Source organism: Grus americana, chromosome 5, assembly GCF_028858705.1.
Source record: "Grus americana isolate bGruAme1 chromosome 5, bGruAme1.mat, whole genome shotgun sequence".
NCBI classification, from domain to species: Eukaryota; Metazoa; Chordata; class Aves; order Gruiformes; family Gruidae; genus Grus; species Grus americana.
This window is the reverse complement of record NC_072856.1, coordinates 23,864,700-23,877,037: the sequence shown is the minus strand read 5'-3', so window position 1 is coordinate 23,877,037 and position 12,338 is coordinate 23,864,700. Positions and strand designations below refer to the sequence as shown.

The window sequence follows — 12,338 nt, the reverse complement described above, 5'->3', positions numbered from 1 at the left end:
AGTAGTGCTCTTAAGTAAGGGACTGTGTTAAATTCATCAGCAAGGCCAATAAGAAAATTGCATAGAGCTTCATGGGATCTAACAAAACAGGTAAACAAATGATAGATTGGAAATCTGAAATGATTTATTCAACCTGTATTTGTGCATATTGCTGGGCTCTTGTATAAAGATAACTCTGTAAGATAGGATCACGGACAATCTGATACAAAACTCTCCTGTATTTCCTTCCCTCATACATGGTAGAATTGTTTTCTCCTTCAGTCCTATAAAATATTAACTTTTGTCCCCCTCTGCAGAAGAGTTGAGACTGCTGTTCTTTCCCTTCCCTTTATATTTGGCCCCCATATGGACGGGATTACTGTTCCATAGTAGATGCACTGTCTACCAGGTACAGTGTGTCATCTTCTGCATTCCATCATTCACACATACATTTTCTTTTCTTGTCTTCTATCCTATCCTGGCTGATTTTTAAATAGGCCAAGAACTAGTCCTAATGACTTTTAAAAATACATGTAGTCTGTGCCTCTGGCCAAATTAATTTGATGTTTTTTTCCCCAAGATTAATGTTAATGTCAATTGTTTTTTTCTCCTTAGGAATCATTTTAATGACTCTGTTGCTTGGTAATCCATGGTCCTTGAAAGGAAACCAAAGTACATTGCTCTTCTGTGCACTAACTCAACAATCCAGTCAGCTGGAACGTACAAAAAGGAACACATGGCCTAATATCATTTGCATTGATTGGATGTGAATTTCAGTTATTACAATCCAACTGTCTAGAAGGATTGGGAATTTGGTGGTTATTTGTTGTGTTATTTGTGTGGTTTTATTTAAGAGAGAGCAAATGAAGGTAGTGTAGTTCTTTGACAATGGGTACTTACAGTAAGCTTCTCTGATTTCTTCTCCAGCAGTGCTTTAAAATTCACCTAGTTTGGCAGAATAAGTACAATTCCATTAGGAAGGGGACAGTAGAAATTTCCTACTAATTTGATGAAGATGGACAATTCTCTATTTTTATATTACGAAGAACTGTGGGATCTTGTCGTTTCTGGCAACCTGTCACATAACCTCTCTGCCATTTACTGTTAGGAAGAGCTTGTTCTATTTCACTTTTTATCCTCTCCAAATGAGAGCAGTTGACAGACCTGATATTAAAAAGTAAACTTTTTTTCACCATTATACAAAATTTATTTTTAGCCTCAGAAATCCAATTAAGCTCACACAATCATGTCCCCCAACATAAAAATAAATAATAGTGTAGTCATAAATGACACCAGTTAAACAATGGGTGTGTTTAATCAAAATTTGAAAGGATCTTGCTGGATCAAGACCTGGCTTGTTAAAGTTTGACCATTGGTGTTATGCTTGGTAGTAAGAAGAACAGTGATTTCTGTTTGTGTGCTTTATGATTCATTTATTACGGATTATTGCAAATCCATGTTTCTTTCGGCAGGTATCATGAGATGTGTGTATCTTCTTTGGCAATGACGTCTAGCAGCATTCTGTGCTTATGGAAACTATTTTCTCTTCTAATTCATGTTACTGGAACACCGGGCTCTAAGGTACATGTTGTCTATATCTTGACACCTATTCAGTAAGTTTTCCTTCTTTATAGCTTTGGACGTTTATTTTCCTCCACAAACTATTTCCCTAATTTGCTAAAGAATGTTTAAGAGGCGGCATTTTTTACTTAGAGCAGACATTCATTGGGAAATTCTGATAAAAGAAAAGTAAAAGTTGGTGACTTTGTAATATAGGCCCCACTTTTCCCAGCAGGTCATCCGTTTTAGAGGTCACTGCTGTTACAGAGGACAGAATGTTAGAATTATATTATCACCAAAGACGTTTGCAGCTGACATTTTAAATGGTGATATTGCATCAGGAGTATTCTCCATGCCTTGAGCATGAACGAATCCCTTGTAATATTACTTAGCTAAAAGAGGTGATAGAATTCAGCATTGAGCAAGTAGGCAATCAGTAGAGGTTCCACTATCAGCCTACGGAAAATGACTAGTTATAAATTTAATAATGTATGCAAATTTGTATTTGGCTTAATTGTCGTACAAGTACATTGATAATTTTTATACCATATATAAATTTATACATAAAAAGAAAAGGACATACTGTGTCATTATTTCAGGCTTTATGATTAAGTTCATGAGATAGCCTGGCAAATACATAAAAAAATATCATTGTGCCCACTTACTGTCATAGTCAACAGTTTATCAAATGAATATCAGTGCTCAGGATGATTTAATTGGTTCATTGAATTCTCTTCTGCTCTGGTTGAAAGCTGTCATTTTGATTTCACAAACTTTACAGGATAGAGTGCAACTGCTAAGCAAGTGTCTATTTGGTTGGATCAATCCAGGAAGGTAAAAATAGGCTGCCAATAGACTGATTTGGCCTGTGAAAATGACTGTATAGGCTAGAGTGTGAAAAGGTTAAACTTTAGGCTTCAAAACAAATATGAAAGCAAGGAAAGGTACTTTTGGACAAAATGGACTGAAGAAAATATGGTTCTAAGAGGCTACTTACATCCCCTTAGCACAGTTTCTGATGCTGGTGTGATAGGAGAGGTTGGAAGTGATGCTTTTTACACTTTTAGTATTGAGTTGTGTAGGCAGCATAGAAAAAAAAGAAAAGATTAATATAACTGGCAGTCTTGAAATGACATATGGCTTCAGGGCAAGAGAGAGAAAGGGGGAGTCCTGGGCTCAGACTACTGGGCAAGCCCAGTGAGAAGTCCATTATCACATGGGAAGACTGCAAAACATTGTTTAAACTGTATCAAAAAGCAGTGGCACAATATTACTGTCCAGGGTCTTTTTTTAACCAGCTATGGTTTCATATTGAAGCGCTTTATTGAGATAGAAGACACTGAAACAAAATGCAAAACTGAAAGATGAAAGATTTAGTTCAAAATTTTGATACAGTGAGATTATATAAACTGGAATCATAATTCAGCAGTGGAATTCTTGGGGTGACTGTAATCCAAAGCATGAGAAGTTACTTATTTATGAGTACATATTTGACAAATCTGACACTAATGAAGCCTGATGGTATGATTCATAGGACTAGAATGCTAGCATCAGTGATAATGGTCTCTGTAAGTGGATGAAAACAAAGTTAGGTTACATTTTGTGAAAAAGGCTGTTTCTGAGTGAGGCTGAAAGAAGATGATTGGCTCCCTAAGGACATATTTGTTATGTTTAGAAAAAACAAAATAAAACTTCTATATTGTCATAGGGGACTTCAATCTGAGAGGCTTGATAGAAAGTTTACCAAGAGTTAAATATCGCTAGAATTTCTAAAAATTATAGATTATATCTTCATCAGTCAAAAGAGGCTGCCCAAAGCATAGGAAAATTTTATATTAGGTATGATTTCGTTATGAAAAAGAACTACGAGCTAAATAATAGAAAGAAGTACTGAAGAGGAAAATGTAAATGACTTTTGGGAATCACATTAAGACCATTTTACTATATAAAAGGAAAAAGTTGACAACACATATTTTTTAAACTATATATTGGTTAAGAGTAGAAATGGAAGAAAATTCATAACAAGCCGGAGAAAAAAAGGAAAATTATAGCATTGAATGTAACAGAAAAAAAGTAGATTATAGAAAATGGATAAAAGAAGGGAAAAAAAACCTCGAAGAAAGATTTTTTGAAAAACTGGTTAAAAGTAAAGAATTGTCACAGTAGTACTGGTACAGTATAATGCTACTATAATATAGCACTGAATGGAAATAGAAAAATGTCAGTAACAACATACAGAAAGCTAAAATATTCAATAACTATACCTATTTTGTATTTGGGAGGCAGGTATGTCAGAACCAACCCTATCAGAAACTAGATGCCTGCTTCCGGACATGGTAACTGAAAAATTAAAGGAGGGTTGTATATAGAATCCATAAGGATTAAGAGAAAAGAGATGTAGCTGAAAAATTTGTGATTGCTATACATACTCACCCTATGAATTGAGAAGCTAGAAGCTTCCTGTTTTGGAAGATTATGGGTTTTCTTGAAGAAGACAGCAGGATCAATGATACATTTCCATAAGGTACTATCTTTTGCCTTACAACATTTTAATTTGGAGAGAAGAATAACACGAAATCAATGTAGCACACATTAAATGGCAAGGTAGTAGGTCTGAAAAAAATACCACGAACTGAGTTTCTGTATTTCTGGAGAAGAAACAAAGTAATTACTCCTTGGCCCATGTGCTATTTAATACCTGTTGCTTGGAAGAGGCACACCAAATCATGGCTGATGAAGTTTGAAAGTGATGCCGAAATTTGTGAAGTAATAGGAAAAACAGGTCCCTGGTATGAAACCATCTGGATCCTTGGTTAGCTGGCATAACTAAATGAAATATTTTATTATTACCAAATAGAAAGGAATTTGTAAAGATCAGGAATGTGAGCAGTGTTTTCCAGGCAGGAGACACTAATCTGAGACTGCCAGGTCTTCCTCCAAAACAGTGCTCAGAAAGACTAATGCCGTATCAGTATGTTTAGATAACATAAGTACAAAAAGGTTATATTTGTGTGTGTTGCTGCCATGACTGCTATTGCAATACTTTATCCAGTTCTCATGTTCACAGCTGAGAACAATAATTAAAAAAGGAGAAGTTTCAGATAAAACCTGCATGTTATGTAACTGTCGGTTAGGAAATGTTCTTTAGGGACTGATGTCTTGAAGTGTGCTAATTCTGGTTTAGGATTTGCTGTTAACTTCCTTCAAACTTTACTTAGTCTGTTTTCTCGGTCATTATATTCCTGCATCAGAGACCAGAGATGACTACAAACAGTCATGGCAACACAGATCATATAGTTAAAATGTGATAGTGGGAATAGGTTGGCATTTGTATAAACCATTTGTTATGATTGCTAATTTTACTCTTTTTTATTGTAGTTTGCTCCCTATCTTTGAGCACGATACTAATCTAAGTAATACAAGTGTATTTGAAGGGTTTGCATTCCTCCCTGACTACCATGTTAACCAGGAAATTTGACATTTTTTAAATTTCTAGTGAGAAGAAAATAAGAACATGATAAATGCTCTGCGAGATGGACTAGAGGTCTATGTAGCTCAGTGTTCTTCCTCCCAAGAGTGACAACAACAGATTTTACTTAGGGATAAATAAAAATCATTATAGTACATGCACTGGAAAGCCAAAAGTACCATTCAAATGCAAAGAATAATTCCCTGTTATTTGAAATTGATTCAGAAGTTCCTTCATCCATTGCAGAGCGTGAACATGTGGAAGAAATGTTGCTTCTTACCGGTGCGGTTTAACTGTGAGAGGAGGTAAGGAAGCAGAATAGCAGTGTGGATGCTAAGTCCCCTGACTGCCTCCAAACTTGTGGCTGTGCCACTCTTGCCTCAGGAGAGGAAGCAGAAGTAGGGAGGAAAGGTGGAGCCAACCCTGACATTGGCTGCAGTTTCTGTCCCTGCTTTTTCCTCCCCCAGCAGAGGTAGGGAGCTGTGCTCCAGAGCGAGTGTCCTGGAGCTGCCACCCGGGCACCACCTCTCACCTCTGCGGCCCTGTCCTGTCTCTTCCCTTCACGTGGAGCAAGTTTGACCGAGTCTTTTCCTGCCTGCCCTCCATCAGTGCTGTGCGGAGTTGTACAAAGTGAGAAAGGGCAGCCAGAAAAACAGGAGGTGGGCTGCTTGGCCAAGAAGAACGCATAACTAAAGTGGGGAAAGAGGAATGAAGAAACCAAGGAAGGGAAGAAAATAAAGATATGGAAGGAGACAAAAGCCCTTCCCATATGCTTTTCCCATGCCCTCGCCCTGTTCCTTCACACTTTGCTCACCCTTCCCAGCTCTCCTCCTACTCTATCTTCACCACAAAAAGAAATTTCACAACTTCCCCAAAATTTTCAACTTGTTGGAATATTAAATTTTGCCCTTAGTCCTGTTAGCATTTTTGAGCTACCTTTGTTTCATTATGAGTATATGCAGAAACTGACTGATGCTTAAAACGCTAAACTGTGTATTAAAATAACAAGATACTTTGATAAATAAAAGTAAATCTAAAAAGTGAGCCTGATATAGGTTGTTTGATAGCTTATTCCACTGCAATGACACATATAAAAGGGAGACAAGCTTTTTCCAAATGAAGCATTGTTGACTAAAAGGTAGAAGTAGGAAGCAAAACAAAACAACACAAATCCACCGGGACATCTGCAACAGTGTAACTGAGGAGTTACTTTCTTCTCCAATATTTAAAATAGAACAAAGCATTTCTTTCTTCAGGTTGTATAACATAATCAAATACTTCTTTGTAAAAAAGAAACAAAACCGCATAACTAAGATTTGAATTGAACAGGATAATACTGCACCAAGATGTAATCTACTGCGAATCAAAATTGGACAGTAATGACTAGTGCCGGACAAATATAGCAGAGAGGTATTTGGGAACATTGATTCTCACTTAAACAATAAATTCACTTTGCAAATCTCTCTTTAATTCCATGGTCATTTCTGTAAGCCAAATTTAACATTCTACAAGTATGCATGTGAGTTCGTATTTACATTTGAATGACTTGTAGATTCGGTTTTCATAACTCTTGCCAGATCACAGCACAATTTATCATGGTAGACAAAAACACATCTTGAGACATTATGACCCTTGTTTATTGGTTCAATACTTCTTTAAAAACCTTTCAAGCATGTGTTAAAATGCTTATTTGTATGTCTCACTTCTGTAATTCTATCATGAACTGCTGTATCTGTGACTAAAACATAGCTTCAGTTTTGATGTGCACATGATGAGCAGTTACAGAAAGTTTTGAATTCTGGAAAGTGTTAAGAAGCTCTTTTCTATTTATCTGAAATAAAAGTCAAAGTGATCAGAAAGAATTGTCTAATTATTCACGGCTTTCTAACATACCAAGAAATGGCACCTCTAGAGGGTGAAGTCTAAACGATGTAAGTTTAGACTGGAAGTGAGGTCTATGTTTTCTAACCGTTGCAGTAAAATGATGTAAACTTGTATTCTTCACTCAAGGCCTGATATTTCATGTCTCATGCAGGAATTATTGGGTGAGCCTCATTGTCTTCGTGGTATGTGATATGTCAGAAGATCTAAGCCTTCTGATTGTAGAAGCAGTGAAACTGGGAACAGTTACCCAATCCACTAAAATCTCACAAGTCATTTAGACTACTCATATATGTAAAGCCAAGGGTTCAGTGTTCTGCTTTTTTCTTCCTTGGGCTCAAGCGCTCCATAATTTCAAGGCAGTGCTCTCAGTCTTTGCTCAAGAGCAGTGAGCACACTTTCCTGAGCAGGTGACAGGGCTTGTTCATTTTTCTGTTTGAATGATACTACAAGCCACACATAATGCAAGAGAGAAGTGGTGAGCCAAGTGAACATGATGTTATTTTTAGCTGGGGGAGTAATGTTCTCACAGTAGGACAAAAAAAAGTGAAACACACTGAAGTTGCAAGAAATGTTTGTCAAATAGGTAGAATAAAGGAAAATTTCCTTTGTTTGTCAAAGCTTGCTTGTGCTTCTAGCCTGTTTCATTTCTGATGTTGAAGAGAATTTCTCTTCAAAGATACTTAAGACAGGAATAAACTTTCTAACATCTAAGGAATGGAAAGAACAGTGAATAATGAGGAAATATTTATGTTGCTCCTCAAATCAAAGGGAAATTTGAAATCATTAACAAAAAAGGCACCCTGGGTAGCTAAACCTGTATTAATACCACAGGGATGACAGGATGATTTAAAACATGGTTCCAATTAATTTGAAAGTGTTGAAAAGGATAATATCTATAACTGGAGGTGATTCTGACTCAACTTTTACATCCTTTTTATTTGCCTTTTTCAGGGTCATAAAATGTGATTTTCTCTCTCAAATTGCAATGAGTATGTGCAAATACAATACTGCTTATATTGAGGGCAAACCTAAAAGACTTGCTTACAAGAGAACATGTTTTTCATGACAACACAACATTTTTAGTTACCATGAAGCAACTGAAATAGTGGTGCCACAGGATACGTGTAAGATATTGAAATTGATCATTTTTGAGCTGAACTTTATGATCCAACAAAGAATTTAAACATGGATTTTATTTATGTCATATACATAGTTAACTGCAGTGGAATGTACTTACTGTACTTAAACATTATTGTGTGCTTAATTGTGTTACTGGATAAGTGCCCATTTACAGGTCACTAGTACTTGAACACCTCTTCTTCAGACCTCTTGAAAATGCCATTGATGATCTTCATATAGGGACTAACCCTCTAACTGGGTCAGTGGGTGAATTTTCATATATTCACTATGGCTACAAATGCAGGATGGAGGTCACAAATCCTGATAAGCAGACCGAAAAACCAGACATACATTGAACAACATAAAAATCAGGATGAATTTGCCTTCTTTTTGTGCCCTTAGAAAACATCTGAAAAATTTGTTTCTCTGAAACAAAGAATAAATTTGGGAAAGAGAATAGGACAGTATTCCTATTTTTATACTGAATTTGTCAATCATGGTAAAGAGCTTCAGTCTGTTGGATTCGAATTCACTGATGCTAACTTCACTGCAAAAAAAACAAAGCAGGTAATGGTACTTGTTCTGCAAAAACGTTGTTGGAATGACTTAACTAAATTTCCTAGAAGAGAAAAATGTTCCTGCATGTTACTGTTTACCTCATGATTCTTCTCTACAGACTTATTTTTCTATTCAACATAAAGGTCCAAGTATAAACCTGTCAGTAATTTTCAATCTTAGATCAGGTATGACCACAAGGATTTTAATTTCTTCCTAGTCTTCGACTCCATTATTGAAGACTTAATTGTGATAACAAGAATGAAACCAGTTAAAGTCTACTTTTAGACCTGCCTTCTGTATGAAGCAATGATCTACACTAATTCTTTAGCGTCCATGTATTTAAAAATAGCCTGTTCTCAGTTTACATTTATGTATGTTTGTTTCTTTTTCTTTCAGATCCCTAGAATATATAATTTTATGCTGTTTTCCAACTTCTGCTCCATCTTCTTAAAATGCATTTCCATTTTGACCCAAAACACAGTCACTTAGAGGTAACAAACCTTCATTTGCAAGTGCAGCAATACCACAGAATTGCTCTTCATATTTCAAAGAGCCAAATATTTTCCTTTATTCTTGATTCCTGGGATGACCTCTTTAACAGCTTTTAGCCCTCATCTGGTAAGATTTCTTATTAATACAAAACTTATGTACATTCTTTCTGCATTCATAATTGTAATTCTTTGTGGTTGATAACATCAGGAGTTATATCATTCAACAAAAGAAGATCAGAATAACTGCAAAATCTGGGAATTAACTGCTGATTCTTAAAAAAAAACCAAAACAAACAAACAAACAAAAAAAAAACCAAAAAACCAGAGCTGTCAAATAGAGCTTTTTATTTTAAAAAAATTATAAAAAGGAAGCACCACTCTGCTAGCCTTGGAGTGCTTCCCCCCAGTCACAAAGTGGTCATCCAGCTACATTTCCCAGACTGTGTATGACTGTGTTTCCAGACCGTCCCCGCCCTCCTTCCCTCCCTTTGTATCATATATCAATGGGTTCCGTGCTTCAGATCTGAATGTTAATGAAGTACCAAAAATGTAATTACGGGTACATATTTATACTTCAAAGTTTAAATGCGAGCAGTTCATTGCTCACAAGTATGAGCAGTTTAGCAATAAATTCAAGTCCCTTTTTTCTGTGTAATCATAGGAATCTTTTTCCTAACTATGAATCTTTGTAAATCTTATCTACAAATGTAGAAATAGATGAAACTACCCTCTAGATCAACTCAAATTATTAATTGTGAATAGAGCTCATGAGAAATTAAAAAAAAAAAAAAAAAGGAATTTTTTTCACCCTAGTTGGTTTTCTTGGTGTTTCAGAGGTGGCAACTCTGATTCAGCTTCATTCTTTTTTGATACATGCTTGAAGTGACCTTATGCTGTAGATTACTTGTGCATTGTACATCTTGCCAAAATGTCATTTGATTTCAAGGGTGTTTAATTTCCTTTTTTTTTTTTTTTTGGTAAAGGTTTTCATAGTTTTAATATCTATCTGTATAAAACATATATAAACCTGGAGCTTAGATTTTAGTGGGAATGAAACACTTCTATATGTTCCCTTGAAAATCGATGTCTCACTTTCTTGCCTTCCCTCTTTCTTCTAACATTTTTATTACCAACTATATAAAACTTTAATCTTTTCTTAAAGCCTGAATTTTGGCCTTAATGATATCTTGTGGGAATGACTGCTGCAAGTGGACTAGACATTGTATATGATCTTTTTATGTGTTTTGTATTTATTGCTTACAACACTCAAAACAAGTAAAGATCTTAAAAGCTGCCTACTTTAATACTATTTTACATCATATCTATACTTCAGAAACAGAGAAGCAGGTTAATTCTTTTTGTTTGCTGATATTCTACCAGCAATTTGTGTTTCAGAAACTGTGTATCTATGAAGCAATAACATCAGTCATACACACTGTTGAATTAAACACATCTTCCTATTAAGGCTATTTTATATTTCATCAGGAACATCATTTTATGTTTTTTATAAATTTTATCTTTATATTCCTGTCATCAAATTTTTGTTCCTGTAAAATCACTACTCTTGAATGACTTAGATGTCATAAAAAAACATCAATGATCCAAATAATTGAAATGTCATGCTTCAGTAATAATTCATTTCAATGTTTTTAGACTATTAGCATTTGAAACCTTAAGACATTTGACAAGTCATGTGGGGTAAGTCTTTTGTACAGAGCATCTCCAGGTTTATCTCAGACAACAATAATTTCCTTTGGAACATTTTGCAGAGAAGAACATCTTCAAACCTCATCTCGGCCAACAGTAATACTCTTGGGTCTGGAGCCCAGAATGTAGCAGGCTGTATCATTGCTGCCTCAGTCCCCAAAACCTCTCACAGGAAGGCAAATATTCATGAGTTTCTTCAGACAGGACAAACCGTAGATTTTGAAGGCGCTGAATTGCCAGGACAGTACCTCTTTTCCCTTTTATGATACATGTCTACACAAGATACACAAAAGTTTCTGATACTATCAAGTGTTTGTTGATGGCTATATGAAATGACAAACACAAATCCCTGTCTTTTACCCATTTCTGCTCACACAAAACTATTTCTTAAGTAAAATGAGTGTTTGTATTAAGGAAGAATTATGTAAAAGTTGTTCAAGTATTTATTTTCAATTGCTAGCTCAGCTTACTTTCTGAAATTAAAATGTGGCCTTTTTGTCTCTCTATGTATTTACTCTTTCAGATCTATGGTAGCTGCATGTGACCTGTGTTAGCTGACACAATTTGGAAAAGTGATGTACCGTAACTATAAATATCTGATTTGTGACTCTGAATGAACCTTTGAATGTTCTGCAATAGGTGTTTAGTTTAGGATTGTGGTCTTCATAGCATCTGGGAGATTATTCTGTAAAAATAACTAATAAAATTTGGGTTTGTTTTAGAAATAGCTTGTTCTGTGTTTCTTATTCTGGAAAGTTGCTGAGTAGTGCAAGCAATCCTGATGAGTTTTATACTTACCAGGAATAAATGGAAAAGGCCTAGGATGGTCCTTTTGGGTTGTAAATGAGAAAAAGAAAGTTGTTTAATTGTAATAAAAGTTCAGCTGTGAAACAAACAATTGGCAAACAGCACAGGGATTATGATATACGTAGATATTCACCAATGCAGGGAGCAGAATGACAGTCTTCCAACAAAGTATGCTGCTTCATTGGCTACAGGGTCATTTCCACATTCTCCTTGGTTCAATGAATACTTAAATATTTTTTTAGAAAGTGGAAGAGTTTCAATGGAAGTGACACATCTCAGTAAGTGTAAAGGCTTATATCTCAGTCTGCTAATATTCTGACCTAGTCGAGCATTTAGGAAGCAGCAGTATAGCTGGATTTATATAGGCATAGCTTAGACTTCTAGCTCCAGTAAAAAAGATATGACCATGAGTACTAACAGGCAGAAGGTGCCTCAGTGGTTGAGAAAGTGAGGCAAAGCGTTGTCCTTTTTCTTGGCATTTTGTGCTAGGGAACTGTCCCTGTGACTTCCTGGCTTGTAGAAATCCTTGGGGGTTGGTTTTTGGTTTTTTTTTTCCTTTTTTTTCCAATGATGTCACTCCATGCATTACATGGGGACTCTGACAGCTGATCTCAGAAGTGTGAATACCCTGACAGGGCAGGGCAAGTGAGAAACAGGAGGCGAAAGTCCTCTATAATCTAGTTTGAAGAATACAGATGTGACATGAGAGAATGTCCTTCTGAGCCTGAAATGTCCTTCCACAAGTGCATAATGCACACCTAAGC

At 35.8% G+C, this 12,338-nt stretch overlaps 1 long non-coding RNA gene across 1 annotated transcript; it reads left to right on the top strand.

Moving 5' to 3' along the window:
- The first annotated feature begins 640 nt into the window (after positions 1-640).
- Positions 641-11,426, top strand: LOC129207169 (uncharacterized). Its single transcript, XR_008577388.1, has 3 exons — positions 641-1,560; positions 8,966-9,187; positions 11,291-11,426. It is a non-coding gene; the product is annotated as an uncharacterized LOC129207169 (long non-coding RNA).
- The last annotated feature ends 912 nt before the right edge of the window (positions 11,427-12,338 follow it).